Source organism: Aegilops tauschii, chromosome 5 (assembly GCF_002575655.3).
Source record: "Aegilops tauschii subsp. strangulata cultivar AL8/78 chromosome 5, Aet v6.0, whole genome shotgun sequence".
NCBI classification, from domain to species: domain Eukaryota; kingdom Viridiplantae; phylum Streptophyta; class Magnoliopsida; order Poales; family Poaceae; genus Aegilops; species Aegilops tauschii.
In genome coordinates this window covers 9,248,853-9,267,973 of record NC_053039.3, presented here as the reverse complement: position 1 = coordinate 9,267,973, position 19,121 = coordinate 9,248,853, and positions in this window count along the sequence as shown.

The following is a 19,121-nucleotide window of genomic DNA, read 5'->3' as shown; positions in this document are numbered from 1 at the left end:
TGAGTAGTCATCAGCTTTGCTCTGCCAGACGTTCTTAACGTCGTCAGTTGCATCTGCAGCAGGCCTCGCACCCAGCGGTGCTTCCTGGACATAATTCTTCTGTGCAGCAATGAGGATAATCCTCAAGTTACGGACCCAGTCCGTGTAATTGCTACCATCATCTTTCAACTTTGCTTTCTCAAGGAACGCATTAAAATTCAACGGAACAACAGCACGGGCCATCTATCTACAATCAACATAGACAAGCAAAATACTATCAGGTACTAAGTTCATGATAAATTTAAGTTCAATTAATCATATTACTTAAGAACTCCCACTTAGATAGACATCCCTCTACTCATCTAAGTGATCGCATGATCCAAATCAACTAAACCATGTCCGATCATCACGTGAGATGGAGTAGTTTTCAATGGTGAACATCACTATGTTGATCATATCTACTATATGATTCACGCTCGACATTTCGGTCTCAGTGTTCCGAGGCCATATCTGCATATGCTAGGCTCGTCAAGTTTAACCCGAGTATTCTGTGTGTGCAAAACTGGCTTGCACCCGTTGTAGATGAACGTAGAGCTTATCACACCCGATCATCACGTGGTGTCTCCGCATGATGAACTTTGGCAACGGTGCATACTCGGGGAGAACACTTTTATCTTGAAATTTAGTGAGAGATCATCTTATAATGCTACCTTCAATCAAAACAAAATAAGATGCATAAAGGATAAACATCACACGCAATTAATATAAGTGATATGATATGGCCATCATCATCTTGTGCTTGTGATCTCCATCTCCGAAGCACTGTGATGATCACCATCGTCACCGGCGCGACTGAAGGAAATATGCCCTAGAGGCAATAATAAAGTTATTATTTATTTCCTTATTTCATGATAAATGTTTATTATTCATGCTAGAATTGTATTAACCGGAAACTTGATACATGTGTGAATACATAGACAAACATAGTGTCACTAGTATGCACTACAAAAAAAAGACACATCCGTGACATTTTGGGCCGAACGAAAAAAAATTCTGTCATACATATGACACTTCTATGACGATAATTGTGACAAAACCCGGTATCATCATAGATGTGGTGGGCTCCTACTTCTACGACAAAAAATCATGACAGAAAATGGGTTTTTCGTCCTAGGCGGGCCGGAGACGCAGCTGCATGACATTCTTTGGGCCGTCCATGACGGAAAAAACCGTGGCAGAAGCGAGGGCGAGGAAAATTTCAGGGTGTTCCCGGTTACGGTGGGAGGTCGGGGGCTGAGTGATGCACGTTTCTCTCGTACACGTAAGCGCGTGTGTGCGAGGCGTTGGCTCTAACTGAACCCGAGCGAGGCGTTGGGCTCTAACTGAACCTGAGCGATTGCACTGCAGGCTACGCGTTACTGAACCCGAGCGATCGATCGATGGCTGTTAACTGAACCCGATCGAGGGATTCCTTCGCTACTGCTGCTAACTGAAGCCGATCGATGCTGCCTCTGGATGAACAGTGAGCGTTGCTTGGGGGTTTGGATGAATAGTTCCCGGTGGGGGTGGATGAACAGGACCCCGTCGTGTTGCCTCTGGATGAACAGGACCCCGATCGATCGAGCCGGTTGGGGCTGGATGAACAGGACCCCGTGGAGGGCAGGATGAACAGGACCACCCCGTGGAGGGCAGGATGAACAGTAGACGGTGGAGGGCTGGATGAACAGTAGCCCGTGGAGGGGTGGTTGAACAGGAGCCCGTGGAGAGGGCTGGTTGAACAGTAGTCGGTGGAGTAGCGCGTGGTGGAGGCTGGATGAACAGGAGCCCGTGGATGAACAGTCGCAGGTGGATGCTGGAGGAGGTCGACGATGGATGAACAGTAGCCCGTGGAGGCTGGAGGGGGTCGACGGTGGAGATGAACAGTGTCCCGTGGAGTCCCGTTTTGCGGTACGCCACACCCCTCCCGATGAACAGGACCCCCGTTTCGACCGTAGCACTCCAACACAAGTCTGTTTCCTCCGTTTTGCGGTACGCCACACCCATCGCGATCAACAGGACCCCCGTTTCGACCGTAGGAGGTCCGTTTCCTCCGTTTTGCGGTACGCCAGACCCCTCCCGATGAACATGATCCCGTTTCAAACGTGGTCGGTCGAACACAAGGCCGTTTCCTCCGTTCTGCGGTACGCCAGGCCTCGTTTCCATCGGCTGTTCCGTCCAAGCCCTCCCGATGAACACGACGACGCATTCCGTTCCGACCCAGCCGGTTGGCTCCCCATGAACACGACAACAACGCTGTTTCTCCGTTCCGACCCAGCCATGTACACGAGCCCTGGCCGTACGTATGCGCGAGTAGGCATTCGAGACCCTGCCCGTATGTACGTATGTGGTCGTATTTTCTTTCTTGCACACTGGCCGCTGTACGTACGTGTACATGCTACGTGCGCGCCTCTACTACGACACTGCGCGCCTCTACATCGACCAGTATGTACGTACACGTTCGCGACCAGAATGACAATGCTACGTACGCTTCGACCAGGTGGGTCCCGACTGTCAGGCACTTCCTTGCCTGCGAAGATGTAGCTGGTGGGTCCCAGCAGTCAGGGGGGCGAATCGTTTTTTTTTCGGACGCACTTCCTTGCGTGCGAAGATGTAGCTGGTGGGTCCCCGCAGTCAGGGGGAAACGTTTTTTTCGTGAAATACGGTGGCCCGTCCGGTGGGTCCCCATTGTCAGGTGGAGGAATCATTATTTTCCGCGTAATAAGGAGGCACTTCCTTGCTGCGGCCGTGGACCCATCTGCCAGCCTCTCCACGTACAGTCCACGTCCGATGGAAGTCGTTCCTTGACCACGTTGACCACGCCGCGCCGAGAGCACCATGGCGGTGGACGACGGCGAGGCCTAGGAAGGGTACGACGGGGAGCCGGGGAAGATGCGGCAGTGGAAGCCCGCGCGGAGAGGAGTACGAGGGTTCACTGGTTCGGCTGCGGTGTGAGGCTGCCGTCGCCACAGGGCCTGGCCAGCGGTGGGAATAGTAGGGGGCGGTGTGGTCTCCGCGGCAGCACAGCCGGCCACGGGAGGCAGGAGCATGCGGCACGACCGGCGCTGCTTTGGGCGGCTGGAGCAAGAAGACTAGAGGTAAGAAGCACTACGGCCGTTGGATGGACATCATACGGTCACTGGAGCTAGAATCGTTCATATTGACTAAAGTTGACAAAGGTCCCCGTCCCAGTCAACTTAGTAGGCCCACGAGTCAGCCTCCCACCATGGTGGGTCCCAGCTAGCAGGGGGAGTATTCATTTTTTGTGAGTAATAAGGAGGCACTTCCGGTGGGTCCGAGCTGACAGCGGGGGGAACGTTTTTTTCACGAAATACGCTGCCCCGTCCGGTGGGTCCCAGCAGTCAGGGGGGAAACGTTTTTTTCGTGAAATAAGGTGGCCCGTCCGGTGGGTCCCCGCTGTCAGGTGGAGGAATAATTATTTTGCGCGTAATAAGGAGGCACTTCCTTGCGGTCGCCTGGACCCAGCTGTCAGCCTCTCCACGTACAGTACTCTTCCGATGGAAGTTGGTCGTTGACCACGTTGACCACACCGCGCCGAGAGCACCAGGGCGGTGGTCTGGACGACGGCGAGGCCTAGGAAGGGGACGACGCGGAGCCGGGGAAGACGCAGCAGTGGAAGCCCGCGCGGAGGGGAGTATGAGGGTTCACTCGTTCGGCTGCGGTGTGAGGCTGTCATCGCCGCAGGGCCTGGCCAGCGGTGGGAATAGTAGGGGGCGGTGAGGAAGCACTACGGCCGTTGGATGGACATCGTATGAGCACTGCAGCTAGAATCGTTTATATTGACTAAGTTGACAAAGCCCTTGGTACGCGTCAACTTAGTAGGCCCACAGCTCGGATTTGGCAGAGAACATATAGCCCATTTGCGATTTGTAAGAATGTACAACCCATTTTTTAATTCTAATGGAATTTACTACAGCCCATTTACAGTTTGTTAAAAGTACAGCCCAACTTCTAGCTAGGACAACGATTAATAATTTCAAACAACCGCTCAAATCAGAATTCAAAAAAAATTCCCACATTTTGATGGGATCCGAAATATTTTTATCCGAAATTTCTAGTCAGGTTAAATATAATTTCAAAATAAAGTTGTATTACGTTAAAATCCAACGAAATATTGCGCGCGCAACAAGTAATGAAATTAAAATTTTCAAATTTCAAAAATAATATATTTTTCAAACTAATTACGTGTTTTGTGCATAGTAACTGTCTAGTTATTATAATTACATCCCATTTATTATTTCTTAAAGTCCATTTTCTTGTTAAGCCTAATGCATACCTCTTATGAAAGTTTGCAGCCCAGCGGGGCGGAGAATAACAAGTTGACCCGGATATTGTGTACAACTGTCAGCCCAGTTGCATTGCTGATGTTGAAAAAAGGCCTGTGTAGTACAGTACAACCTAATGTGGTTACTCAACCCACATTCAGCGACGCCGGAAAGGCCCAAACAAGGCTTCTGTACAACTTTTTGAAGTCACTGAGCTCAATTAATAACTTAAGAAAAAAGTTAGATTACAGTGGAACCTAATGAAAAGCTGTCACGAGCAAATAAATAATTCAACGGGTCCCACTTGTGCGTGCGTGTGTGTGTGTGAGAGAGAGAGATAAAGAGAGAGATAGAGAGACAGACTCATCGGTCGATACTCATAAATACATCTTTCAGCCATATGCATTGCTGATGCTCAGTAAAAACTTATATAGTTGACACAATCATATAGAACATCATAGCACACTGAACTTGCATACAAAAATTTCACGCAGGCGGCACAATCAGGATGGAAGCAGTGGATCGCTACCGGAAGGGCTATGTTGAAACCAATGAAGTCGTACATAACGGTTCATCGTCTTTATCAATGACGGGGAAATATCTTGAATGTTGTGCAAAGAAAACAGACAGACAACACAATAAGTTCTTCTAGCACATTAAGTTGACGTATAGCCCTTTCTAAAAAAAGTTCAGGTACAAAATTAGAACAGGTCGCAATCAAATGTACTGGCATATCAGTGCTTCACACCCATAGCTCGGATTTAACTAGTATCTGACAAGATTCAGTTGTTACCTCAAATTAGAGTACATCCAGGCAGCCAGCCCTGCCTCTTCTCCCAAAGAAGCAGTGGCCTCCGCCGCGCGATGGAGTAGGCCCTGTGCCATCCATCGTTCCGAGCAACACGGGGAAAGTCTGACGTTGACTCCTGTAATGGACGGCGTCGACGGACCCTGGCACCAGCGGCATCGGCAGGACTTTGATTGATGGATTGACCACTTCTTCGACATGCACGAACACTCGATACAGGTACATCCCTAACGTGGTCCGCGGCAGCCTTGGTGGCGACGAATAGTACAACCCCGGTTCCTGCACCGGTATCTCAACACCAATCACCTTCGGTATGGTGGACGACTTCTTCATCCATGCCATAACCGTCAGAGCCCAGCTGTCTGGAGGAACAAACATACTTACGAGCTCACCTCCAAGGTCATTGATAAGCTCGTTCATGGACTCGCTGTTCCAAGCACGTCGAGGCATTCCATGGAAGGTAAGCTTTGTTAAAAACTCAAGCTCAGAGGGCACCGAGCCCCATCCTGGGTGCCACCGATCAAAGCTCACCAGCGCGCCATCGCAGAACAAACACCGGGAAGATTCGAAAACACGACTGCAGTCGAAAGTTGTCCGGAACCTGACGAAGAAATCAGCCGGTGGTGGACAGACTTCGACGAGCAAGTCACTTATTTGGATGCCATGCGCAATGCCAAGAGCTTTGACAAGGTCGCCCGGCGAGATGGGAGGCCGGTCGCCGTTGATGGTTACCATCAGCACTTTGACGGCAAACTGGTCGTCAAGCGCCGCCATGCCACTGTTGAGCGACAGCACGCAGCGACCAAAGGCAGGACGAACCTCAGGATCTCTGAGCCTTGACCGGCGACATGATAGTGCGCTTGAGTACAGGGAGTACAGGAGGGGGATTTGGGGGAACTGGAGTAGGAATCGAGATTCCAGAGGTGGGGGAGGGCGGGAGACTGGGGATGAAAAGGTAGCATGAATTTCGAGCACGCACCAATATGCTCTCGGGGCGCAAGCGCATGAAAACACCAGTGGTGCCCACATGTCGGCCTAAGAGTCCTTATTCTTTCTTTTTTGGAGATCCCGACCTCTTTTTTTTCAGGATCTTTTGAGAGCCCGGCCTGAGAGTCATAATTGACCTGTTTGGCATTGCGTTACTACTCGGCCCATATTCAACGACACCTCACTGGCCCAAACAAGTGTACATCATCGAAAAGACACTGAGCTCAAATTATATAACTTGAAAAAAGGAGATATACTCTGAACACAGGAGAATGGTGATGCCCTCATTTAGCCCACCAGTACTTCGAGACAATAAACAGTTCGAAACAACGATATATACAACATTCAAACACTGACTAGTGACTACTACTGACATAAACAGCAAGACATGATAGTTCATAAGAAGTCTTGCTACACCACCAAAACGCACCCATCTGCAGCGCTCAGACTCTCGTGATCCAGACAAGAATGACATTCTAAACAGAAGCAACTATTACATAGTAAGAGTGACATAGACGAGGATGACCAAATGACAAGGAATATGCATAACAAAAGAAAGAACTACCCATCCAGAACCACCAGCAAAGACAACAAAGTCATTCGAAGAGATGATCGAACACCATCATAATTTGCAGCCCCGCTTCAGCGACCAGTGATCCGGAGACACCAGTACTCCACCCTTTCGATGCAACAGCCCAATTACCTATCACTGCCTGTCGTAATTGAGACATCCAAGGATCAAAGTTAATCTGGATGCCTTTGTCATTCTCACCTTCTTTTGGCTGCAGGCTGTATCGTTGACAATCAGGGGAGTTTGCTCCCGAACTCCTAGGGCTCGCCGTGTAGACACAGTTTTTCATAGCAAACAGAGCCTCTCTGCCATCAAGGTCCTTGCCAACGTTGATCTCTTGGTTAATCGGATAATTGAGTCCGAGAAACAGAGAGTGTGAACCAAGGCTGTTTACCCGCCTACAACTAAAAAATCCTAAAGGCCCCAACAAGCTGGTGTCCTGCTCATAGACGTAACAGCCACTGTCCGGATACTCATGTATTACACGGTGCTTGTATATAGTGGGGTTTTTGCAATATAACTTTTCTGGCTCATGTGTCCGAATGATCATCAGTCTTTTGTCGTCGTCTGATCGAGCGAGGAACCAGTTGTGCTTCCCTGTTTTTGGCAAAGGTGGTGTGATTACAAAGGGCAGTAACTGTAGGGACACTGCATCATATCAAAAAGGACAGGCATTGTTAATGTAAGATCAGCATTGTTCAGAGTATGAGTAGGATAATGCAAGAAACATCATTGATATGTTCCTGTTGGAACTGGGAGGAAAATACAGGGAAATGTATACTGGGTTCGAAAATACATAAGTGCCATGCATGGTTATACTCATGTTATCTCGCAATCCATTCTTCACAGGAAACTACCATGTCCTGCATGTTATGTACTCCCTCCGTTCCCAAATATTTATCTTTCTAGGCATTTCAAATAGACACAACATACGGATGTATGTAGACATATTTTAGAGTGTAGATTCACTCATTTTGCTCCATATGTAGTCACTTGTTAAAATCTCTAGAAAGACAAATATTTGGGAACGGAGGGAGTAATCATGTTCTGTCCTCACAAACAAATTCTTCAAGGTAACTAACAGACCATGCATTGTTATATACTCGTGTTCTGTGGGCAAAAATTTTGTGAGGATATTATTCTAGCCATTGATTGCTGAAGGGCGAATATAGGTATGTACACATGGTAAGCATTGCAGGATTTCACTACTTCCAAATATAGAGTTCTCCATATGCACATTTACTTCCCTAATGTATGGTTAGATGAAATTAACAGTGTGGTGCATGTTTCTACATCATGAAAATGAGGAAACTAACATGGCCATTGATACACACTCATATTTAGTAGTAGTATATAGATTACTATAAAATAATCCATATATTCCTAACCGTTTGATTATTCAGGGTACAAATTGGTTGTAATGACATGGTCACAATCGCAAGAATTAACTCATTCCAAATATAGCTGATTTACGGCGTCTCTAATACATTGCCATAGTTCTACTCAAATTCTGCTCAAACAGGGATATGCCAATCATCATAAAAAGTTCAAACAGTGTCATGGCGTCATCATTAACATGAGACGGAAACAACTTACATGCGCCGTCCCAGCAATACGTGGTGCCATCTGCTTGGTCGATCGCGTAGATGATGCCATTGTGTTCAATAGCATCACAGAAGTGTGTATAAGCTTTGACGATGATCCACAGCGAGCCGAGTTGTCTCCAGCTAAAGAAGGCACCGGCGTAAAGATAGGCGAGTCCGCGATCGAACAAGGCAATTAGCTTGAAGTCTGCGTAATTCGCATGTCGTGTGGGCACTTGGCAGATTACAATCTTCTGCAAAACAAGGTCCGTCCAACTGACGTAGTAATCTAGATGACTTGGACCGCGATGGTAATACTCTATATAATCCAACGGAGGAAGGATAATCTCATGGGAGGTCTGGAAGTTCACGAGCACCAACCTTTTACCGTCTTCTCTGAAGGCAGCCATCCAGTGGGAGTTCATGCCGACCCAGTACATACCTGCCAAGAAGTTTCGGGTGATGGTGATCAGATCGATGTCGAGGGAAATGATGTACGGCGACCCACTACATACCTGCAAAGAAGTTTCGGCTAATGGAGATCGGATTGAAGTCGAGGGGCATCATGCACGCCTCCGTATCATGGTGAGCCAATCTCGCAAGACCAGATAGCAGCAAGCAGGGTGTCTCGAAAAGCTTACGCCTCGCTTCGACGATGGCCGTGTGCATGTCCCTCGAGCATGCAGCCAGCCGCAGGGTGCTCAACATATCCATACACGAACAACAGAGGTCGAGGATGTCACTGGGGAGATTGCTCCAATCGCGGTTCATATGGATGCTGCGCGGTTCGCGTTCGGCCATGGTGGAGTTTGGAAGGGGGCTTGATTTACGGGGGAGAAGGATGTCGGTGCTGAAGCGGCTAGCGAGGGAATAGTGGTACTGGGGGAGGCGAGTGAGGCGACGGTACACGGGGGCACAGTGAGATGGAGACGGAGACGGAGACGGAGAAGGAGATGGAGATGGAGTGGTGCTATGGGAGCGGAGAGGGAGACGAGGCGAGGCGCCAATGTGCTGTACAGCGGCGGTGACAGACTGCACAGTGCACAGGGTGAGGCTGACTTTGGTAACCCGAACACGCCGCCTGGAAGTGTCAGGCGCAGGGTGTTGTCACTTCACTGTGAGGACCGGATGAATAGTATTTTGACCATCAAGTGTACCACAGTTGTACTACTACTACTACTAGTAGGAACATGAGTACTCCAGTATTGTATAGCGGAAATAGGTCTCCCGTGCTAGCATGCATGTTCACTTCATCGTTCAGGTATCATCCATATTGCGAGCAGAACCAAATTCTCGTGCGTGCCCAATCAACGCCCTGTCGCGATGCATGCAGTGGTCGTTCTGGTGCATCAAGGACGGCATGCAGATCGTTCCACACTTGAGAAGAGGAAAAATGGAAAGGTAGAACGCGGCAGCAGAGGAAGAGAATGCTGGCTAACGAGGCTGGGAGGGGATCGAGCAGGAAGTTAATGCTCCACGCCTAAAGGTTTCGGGAAAACCTGATTTTCATAAGGTGACTGATACTCACCTAAACGGAGGGAGTATTCCTTAACAAGAGAATGTTGTGTCTCCCACTCACGCGCTCAAAAAAAAAACTACGACATATTTTTTTATCTGTTTGCATAGGTCCCACCTATCAGGAAGGATGGGCACGTACACGAATAGGTACGACTCATCAGTCTACCTGCATAGCCTTTTCGTTTAGTCTACCTAGCCGTCTAATCAACCGCCTGCACGCCACTTCTCCCATTTACTTCTCCATCAGGAACCGATTCTCCTCGGCTTCTTCACCTCCGCTTCGTCTTCATTTGCATCCAAACCCCATTGCGTTCACATTGTTTTAACCTCTTTAAATAATCATCTACTACTTCAGTTAGACTAGCCATCTAATCCTAATTCTCCAAACCACTCCATTCCAGCGGTTCCAAATGGCGAAAGAGATCGAGATGCAGGTTTTTAGCGTCCAACATGTCCTCATCGAAGGTTCGATGCGCATAGTTGCCACCGTCACCGTCCACCCAAGGGTTGTTCGGCAGTGGATCAACAATGTATCCAACTCCCTCAAAAAGGTAGAGACGAGGGTCATCGGTCTCGACGCAGAGTACACGGAGCGTGCCCCTGGGAAGATCCACCGCGCCGCCGTCCTTCAGCTGTGCCTCGAAGATGATTTTTTGGTGTACCACATCATACACTCGCCCTCCATACCAGGTGAGCTTCTCGATTTCTTGTCTCGGGAGGACGTATACTTCTGTGGGGCAGCCATCGAAGGGGACAAACAGAAGCTGGAGCCGTACAACCTTGATTTGAAAAGCATCGCTGACCTACAAACCAGAATCAAAATTCCTGTAGAAGATTGTGATAAACAGACACCATCCCTATTCGACGTAGCAAATTTTGTGCTCGGTACAAATCTTCAGAAGGGTGACGAGACGGTGGCATTAAGGTCGTCTGGATGGGAGAATTATCCCTTGACGTACGAGCGGATAAAATATGCTGCCCTCGATGCCCGTGTGAGTTTCGAGATAGCTGCAAGGTCCAAAGAGCTTGTTGCGAAGCTGTCTCCCACAGAGAATGAGAACAAGAAGAAGAAGAAGAAGAAGAAGAAGAAGAAGAAGAAGAAGAAGAAGAAGAAGAAGAAGAAGAAGAAGAAGAAGAAGAAGAAGAAGAAGAAGAAGAAGAAGAAGAAAAGGCTGCACCAGCAGGAGGGCATTATGGATGGATGAACTATTTCCTCTCTTGTAAAAAAAATATTCCCTCTCGGTGTATATTGATATAGATGGACTATTTCGATGGTGTGCATGTCTTTGGAACAGAGTAGTAGCGTGGGTCCGCCTGACTATAAGGAACTATTTATCCGCATATATAGCTTTCTCTGCTACTCCTTCCAGTGATCGGTATGCAGTGCATGTGTCCGTAGACATGACAGCTTGTCCATGGAAGTTCAACTACGGCGACCATCACGTTTCATCTCGCGATTCCCACGACGCCTCTCCAACCCACGACACCACGCCCCCCGACGTGCGCCTCACCCCTCTCGGCCGCACCGCCCCTCTGCCTTTGTGTGCATGACATGTGGGCCACCTAAAATGCGGTGAGCATCAAGTTTCTACCACAGCCACCCGCGATTCCCACGACGCCGCTCGAACCCATGAAACCACACGTCCCCCGACCTGCAGCTCACCCCTCTTGGCTCCACTGCCCCTCTGCCTACGGGAGCATTACATATGGACCAGTCATCTATCGGGTCCACATGTTATTGACTCAAAGGTAGGTGTAGTAAGGCGCTGAAGCTCAGTCCCGACGGCCCTGAGAGGGAAATGTAACTCCTGCGCCAGGGCTTGTGGTGCTCCCGCAGCACGAACTCGTGCCAAACTCGAGATTTGTTTCTTTACTATACATGCACGCAACGATTTAATGGACATTGTAATCTCGACATGTGATGGGGAGCTCTAAATTTGAATTTGAAACTTATAAAACGAAAAGATTCAAAACAAATAAACTGGGAGAGAGGGAGTATATCGTAGGATGTGTCCCATACAAAATAAGTCCCCTGGTTTGTCACCGCGAAGATGCGGTTAGAAAGGAGCACATCGTCTTCCTACTCGTACGACAACAAATCGGCCGCAGACAGCATGGTCCGCCTTTGACCGCCATGTGCAAGGTTCGTGCTATCTTATTCAATCTCACCGTGGTTCCATCGTACCAATTCATGCGGTGGCCCGTTGCATGGCTGATCCCAATGTTGGACAAAGGTTCTACGGGAACGGTGTCACCGTTGTAAATGTTGTGCAAATTGATGTTGGTACCCTCCCGTACATATGCAAGCCAATCTCCACTCGCACCGAGCCTAACCTGTGAAACAGTGGGCTGGGGGAGAATTAGGAAATGGACACGGAAGTAGTCTTTAGAATGCATTTACTACGTGATCAAACTCATCTTACCTGCTCATCGGAGGAAATCCGAGTGCCCCTCAACTTCGGCATCTCAAGGGGCGTCAACTTGCAACTACGGCCACGCCGCCCTGGAGAGACCCCCCAGCGAAACATCCTCGTGTGTTCCACGGAACATCAAGATGCATTTGTATGAGTAGTTTATCTTGTGAGAGAAAAGGATGAACGAGGGAAGGCCTCTAGAGATAGAGATGGACACTACTACTACCAATGTGCTGGCCCGTGCGTTGCAATGGATCCAAAGTAGTAGAATAATACTTGTTCACGTGCTTGAAATATAAACACTCTAGTTTTGATATACATGTGTCAGCAGACATGACAGCTTGTCCATGGAAGTTGAACCACGGCGACCATCACGTTTCTTGTTTCTACCACTGCCACACCAACACGCGATTCCCACGACGCCGCTCCGACCCGGCACGACGTCCCCCGACGTGGACATGGATCCTCTGACGTGGCTATCACTGCCTTGCCCTGCCTTTCGTTCACTGACAGGTGGGACCCACGCTTATGGGTCCCACATGTCAGTGACAGAATGGTAGGATAGTTCGCGTCAGGGGATCCTCATGCCCCCGACGTGCCCCTCATCCCTCTCGGCCCCACCGCTCCTCTGCCTTTGTGTGCATGACATGCGGGCCAGCTGAACTGCGGCGACCATCAACTTTCTACCACAGACACACCCGATTGGACGCGGTTTGCCTGCTCCGCTGCTGTGCTCCGATCCGTACTCCCGCACCATCAAATTTTCATCCAGCGGCTGTGACACATTTCGTCCCGGTCATCAATCCTCAGCTGGAGTGCTTATGTACTACAGGTAGTACCCGCCGGTGTGGCCATCTACGCCTCGTAACGCCCCGACGGCCAGCTGTGGCACCCTCGCCACGGCCATGCCACCACCGACCGGTTCATCTCGAATGAGTGAGTCGCGAACCACGCCACCACCATGAGAATGACATGTGGGCCAGCCGCATTTAAGGTCCGCATGTCATTGACTCATAGGCCGGGCACTAAGCCACTGAAGTTCGGTCCCGTGGGCCCCAAGAGGGAAATGTAACTCCTGCGGCAGGCCTTGTGGTGCTCCCGCAGTACGAGCTCGTGCCAAAACTAGAATTTGTTTCTTACTACTACCAACTAGAACTAGTAAGGTACACGTGCATTGCACGCATGAGATTCTGGTGGTTTGTGCATTATGCTTCTACATGTGGAGCTTTCTGGATTCTAACATGTGGCAAAATCTGGTGGAATGTAAGGTTAGGCAAGTTTGATTAACTTAGGTGAGTGTTTGGTTCAAGCCACACCTTAGGCAAGCCACACTAAGGCCCCACATGAGATAGACACAAAAAATGTGGCAAGATTCCCTTAGGCTTGCCAACTTGTGGCTCTCATTTTCAAGAACTAATAACTTTGCCTAAGCTTAGTTGTGGCAAAGTTAGTCATGAATTAAGTTCAACCATGGAGTCTTCTAGATTATACATTTGGCAGAATCTGGTGGATGATATCCAACGGCCAGTAGTGCTCGGATTTGCCATCTTTGTACCGTCGGATTGGCTTCATCCAACGACCAACTTTCAAAGTTTTTCACACACTATATAGGGGGTATAGATATAGATGTGCCGGTCCGTTGCAATGGATCCAAAGTATATCTATTTAGTGGAGTGCACTCTAAACATATTATCTATTTATTTTTCTCTAACCTTCCGTAGCCATGCAACCAAGCCACATAAGCTTCATGGGTGCCCCCCACATCATATTATTCATACTACGTTGATTGAAAAAAAGATAAATCACCCAAAACAAGATCTTCCCGTTTTTTGTTCCTACGATGTTGCCGTGCACGTACCTACTAGTTGTATAGTGGTAGTACTAGTAATATAGTATTAGGAGTACAAACTTGGTACTAGTAGGAGTAGTACTAGTACGGAATGCTCCTACTCTATCAACGAGCCCCGTCTGACACCAAATTTCTTGGCTTCCGTGCTACAGCTAGATCTTCCCCTCGTTTCTGTTTTCCAACCCGGTGGCGGGCGGGGTGTCGGTTTGCTCAACGGCGGTCCCACATGAAAGTGAAAATGCTAGGCAACACGCCTTCCCTAAGCTATGTGTCGTGCCGGACGGGCCGTGTTGTACTCCCGATTCCCGGGCGTGTGGGGGTGCGACGCGAACGCGGCAGGCCTTTTCCTTTTACCAGCAATGTGCCCGTGCCTTGCGACGGATCCAAAGTAGTAGAATAGTAGTATTTGTTCACAAACTTGAAAGAAATAACTATTGCTTTGATATACTCCTAATATATTACTCCCTCCGTACCTAAATATTTGTCTTTTTTGAGATTTCCAATGGACTATCACATACGGATTATATAGACATATTCTAGTGTTTCTAGCAAGATGCCCGCGCGTTGCACGAAGTTGATGGAAAAGGTAAGCACAACTTATAAATTGACGGATGGAGTACTAGTTACAGTGATGCATATAATTAAGCAAAGGGATCGCATATGTCGGTATTGACTGGAACGAGAATGCAACAGCACAATAAGAATTAAGGCCACGATGATGCGATCGTGGAGGTGGCTACAGAAGGCAAGAAGAAAGATGGATCCACGAACGTACGACCTCCTCCTCCTCAACTTAGTGCGCCGGGCCACCGACTGGCGGCTAAGGAGCGGCGGCTTTTGTGGCGAGGTCGAGGTGCTTCTCAGCAAAGGCATCCAAGGCTTCCAGCCGGTTGAGGAAGGCCAATGTCGTAGCATCCTCACTGGCCTTGTAGATACCTATGTACACGATTTGCTCGTACACGTGGATGTGTAGGTCGATGAATTCTTGCAGGGCGAGGCGCCTCGCGGCGAGCACGACCTCCAGGTGGACATTCTACGTGGCGTCGGCGGGCAGTCGCAGGGCCACCAGTGCTTAAAAGAGGTTCCGGCCATGGAGGCCGATTAGGGTGGCAGGCAATGAGGAGCCCGGGCGCGCGGGCTGGAGGAGTACGGCGATGTCGTCCGCGAGCTTCTTGAGGACGGTGAACTTGTTGCTGGTGGCAACGATCATCTGGTCCAACTGAGAGTCGTAGTTGGCGTCGACGGCGGCCATCCACCAGCCGGTCTCCAACACCGTCTGGAGACGATCCTCGGCGCCATGCCGCAGGCCGGCGTCGTGGACCATCTGGCGCAGCCGCTGGCCGCTCACGCGCATCGCCGCCATGGGTCTGGAGTGAGCTCTTTTGCGCTTAGTGTAGGTGCTTAGGCAAATGCTTAGGTGCGTACGATGTGGTAGATGCATTGGAATGGAGGGGCGCCTTTATATGAGGGCAATGAGGGCAAACTGCGTTGCATTCACATCGTGCAGCCTCTTTTCCCGGATCTCCTGCCATTACTTCCCTCATGCATTAATTGAAGGAGGATGCATTGGCCGTTCAACATATCAGGAACCGCTACTCCCTCCCTCGTCTGCATTAAAGCCGTATCGGGAACTGCGCCGCCCGCTGTCAAATCGAATACTCCCTCCGTCTAGGTGAGTATTAAGTCATCTTACGAAAACCAAATAGTAAACACATAGGCGTGGTGCATTTACTCTCACGTTGTTTCTTATTTTTTGACATAAATAGAGGAATCAACCAAGAAGAGATGTGGGGCTTGTATGCTTTTAATGAGTTGAGACTATCAAACATGACATGCAGTGGTCAGTTCGTTGCACAAGAACAAATACAACCCACGTCAGCACACACGCATCTTATATAGCATCACATCCAATGGCTATAAAAGATGAATGAGACCAAATTATATCTCATCTAGATGAGTTCTAGCAAAACTGTATTAATAATACTTAGTACTCCTGCGCCATGTATCATATATTAGTATCATGTAGTACTTTATTTATTGCCATGTATGACACATAGTACTCAACTCTCTCTCTTTCTTCATTTAATTCTATGACACCTCATCAAAATTGCTAAGGCTAGTACCATTACAACCAGCCTTAGCAAATACTAAACATTAAGTTCTCTTGTTTTCCTCTCCACCTTGGTCACCTAGACGGAGGGAGTATACTGCACGGGCTTTTCCTGCGCGGTAGGCGGGGCAGTTCCGCCTAGTCGGTTTGACAGAGACGCGAGAAGACGAGGGAGTAGGCTGCTGCAAACGTAGGGCTGTGTGATTTGACAGCGAGTTACTGCTGGACAGGTGGGGCCCCGTGATTTGACTTGCCATTATCATTTTAACTGCGGTGCTACGATCGGCGTGAGTCTCCCGATTCCTGACCACCTCCATACAGGTGCCTCTCCCAATGCTCCACCATGTAGTAGAGGCTGGCTCTTGCATGAGAGCCCACTTCTCCACTTTTTCCTTGCCTCTCTTTCCTCCACATATGCAAAAAATACCATGTAAAGCGCACTATTGTACTTACTTGCTCCTACAGGTGCTTAAGCTTGCCACATAGGCATAAAGTCTGATGTGGCAAGTTAATCAAGAAGAGAGAGACTAGTTTGGTGACCCAAGGAAGAAACCGTGCTAAGCGCGTGTACCTAGGTGAAAAGACAATTTTGATTCTACAGCTAATTAAATGAAGCAAACTTAGCAACACCATTTCATTGGAAGAGGTCACTCCTTGGCAATGCAATAAATACTAGTACTCCCTGTGTCCCATAATATAAGAACGTTTTTGGCACTACACTAGTGTCAAAAACGTTCTTATATTATGGGACGGAGGCAGTACGAAGAAAGAGATAGAGAGAAGTAAAAAAATACACTTATAGCCAACCTTATAGCCAAAACCTTGTTGTAGTATGAGTGACTAAGTGATGACTATGTATGACATGCCAACATCAGATAGCCTAACGCACCGTATTAAATCTCCAAGGGCGCGACCGCACGAGCGACGCGATGGTCGTGGTAGGCGCGACCACGATACGGGCTGCTGGCAGCCCTTGGATCTGAGATCAAACGGTCGCATGCTAAGTTGCTGAAAATTTGCAGAATAACCCTCCAGGATAGGATATTCACCCATAGGTCTAGAAGCACGCCATGCAACCGTTCGATCTCAGATCCAAGGGCTCTCGGAAGCCCGTATCATGGGAGAATGGAAAGCCACTACCCTGCCGTTCGCACGCTGGCAGTTCGCTCCTACTCGTCCCCGCACGTCCTTCAATACTACGGCGGTTTGCTCCTAGTCGTCCCGTCCATTCACATTACGGCAGTTCCACTAATCCTAACCCTCCTCCCAAATCCATGGCGTCCCAAATCTCCCCGATCGGCGGTGAGTACGAGGTTAGAACCATCACCGGCGATGAGTTCGACGTCATCTACACCCGTTCTTCCGCGATGGTGAAAGGATGCCTTTCTCGCTTCAGACGCATGTTCAAAGACTCCGATGATGAGTGGGTCGCTGGGCTAGATGTTGAGTACACCACAGTCCTGGGATGAGAGAAGGATCTAAAGGACGAAGAGAGGAAGAAGCCCGCCGTGATCCAGGTTTGCGTGCATGACTTATGCTTGGTCTACCACATATGCCATGCCGACGTTGAGTGCCAGGATTTTAAGGACTTCCTCGAGAGCAACCTAGTCAAATTCGTTACTGTAGACTTTGGTAACGACAAAGAAGTCCTACGTCAGATAGGCCTCGTTGTAGGCAACACCTTCGACCTCCAGAAGAATCGGCTGGTGTCCTCTCATCAGCCTTCAATGCTGACCCTGGCAGGAGCCATGGTTCATCCTTCGTACGGTAAACTGGAGAAACCTCCATACACGTTTCATCGTCATGCATGGCAGCGGAATGTACTAGATATAGACCACCTCCACTACGCTGCAATGGATGGCTACCTTTGCTTCAACATCTACAAGGGTTGGATGAAGAGCAACAACCAAGTGTGCGGTTCAAGCAAAGAAGTATCGGCCAAGAGGAAGAGGGACAAGGACGAAGTCGAGGACGTGGACGAGGACTCCGAGTAAGGTGGCAGTGTCGTTGCTCATGGTGGTTCTAATGCAGTGTCTACCGGAATAGTTGCAAAGTTTAATTTCAGGTGTGCTTAATTTAATTAGAGGGGTGTGTTGTGCTGAGCCCCCAGCAGAACTATGTTATGTTTCTTCTTGTTACTTTAACTCTTCAGTACGTACATACTAGTATTTCTTACATTTCATCATTTAGTTGGTATAGTACTATCACTCGTTTCTTCACATTATATACGTACAATATATATGGCCAACATCATATAGCCAGCAGTTTAGTTGTCAAAGAATTTCAGGGTGCTTAGTTTTGTCAAAGAATTCCAGGGTGCTTAGTTTTATTTGAGGGGTGGGTTGTGCACTTGTGCTGGACACCATTATTGTGACAAGCCTTTTTAATAGTACTATATGCATAATTTGGCGACGAGCGCTCTCTATATGTACCACCTTTTTTTTTAAATTCAAGTTTTGCTCCATGGCGCAATCCATCGATACTACTATTGTACAAAAGTGGAGTATATACATTTTTTAAAAGGCTAGAGGGCGGGGCAGTCTAGCTCGGTCGGTTTCACGAGAGGCGAGGGCCTTTGTGATTTGACGGCTCATTACTGCTGTCAAATCGAATAGTACTGCGCCGCCCGTTGCACGCCCGGCGCCTCCATTAAACCCCTCCGTTAAACCCGCATGCAAACCGAGAATCCTACTCCTGCCACACGTCCGTTCATGAGCGGGCCGGAATTAAACGCAACACCGGCCGAGATCCTCCCGTCCGCCCTCAGTTTAAACGAGGCTAGACGCCGGCCAAGCTCTTACCGTCCGCCCTCTATTTACACGAGGCCAGACAGACAGCGGGCAAGAATTGCACCCCTCCGCCGCTCCCCCATCTCCTCCTTCACCATTTTCTCCACTCTTCCAATGGCTTCCGATGAGCCTTTCTCCGGCATATTACCCGGCTGGGTGGCCCGCCGAGCCCTCCGGATACGGGCGAGGCC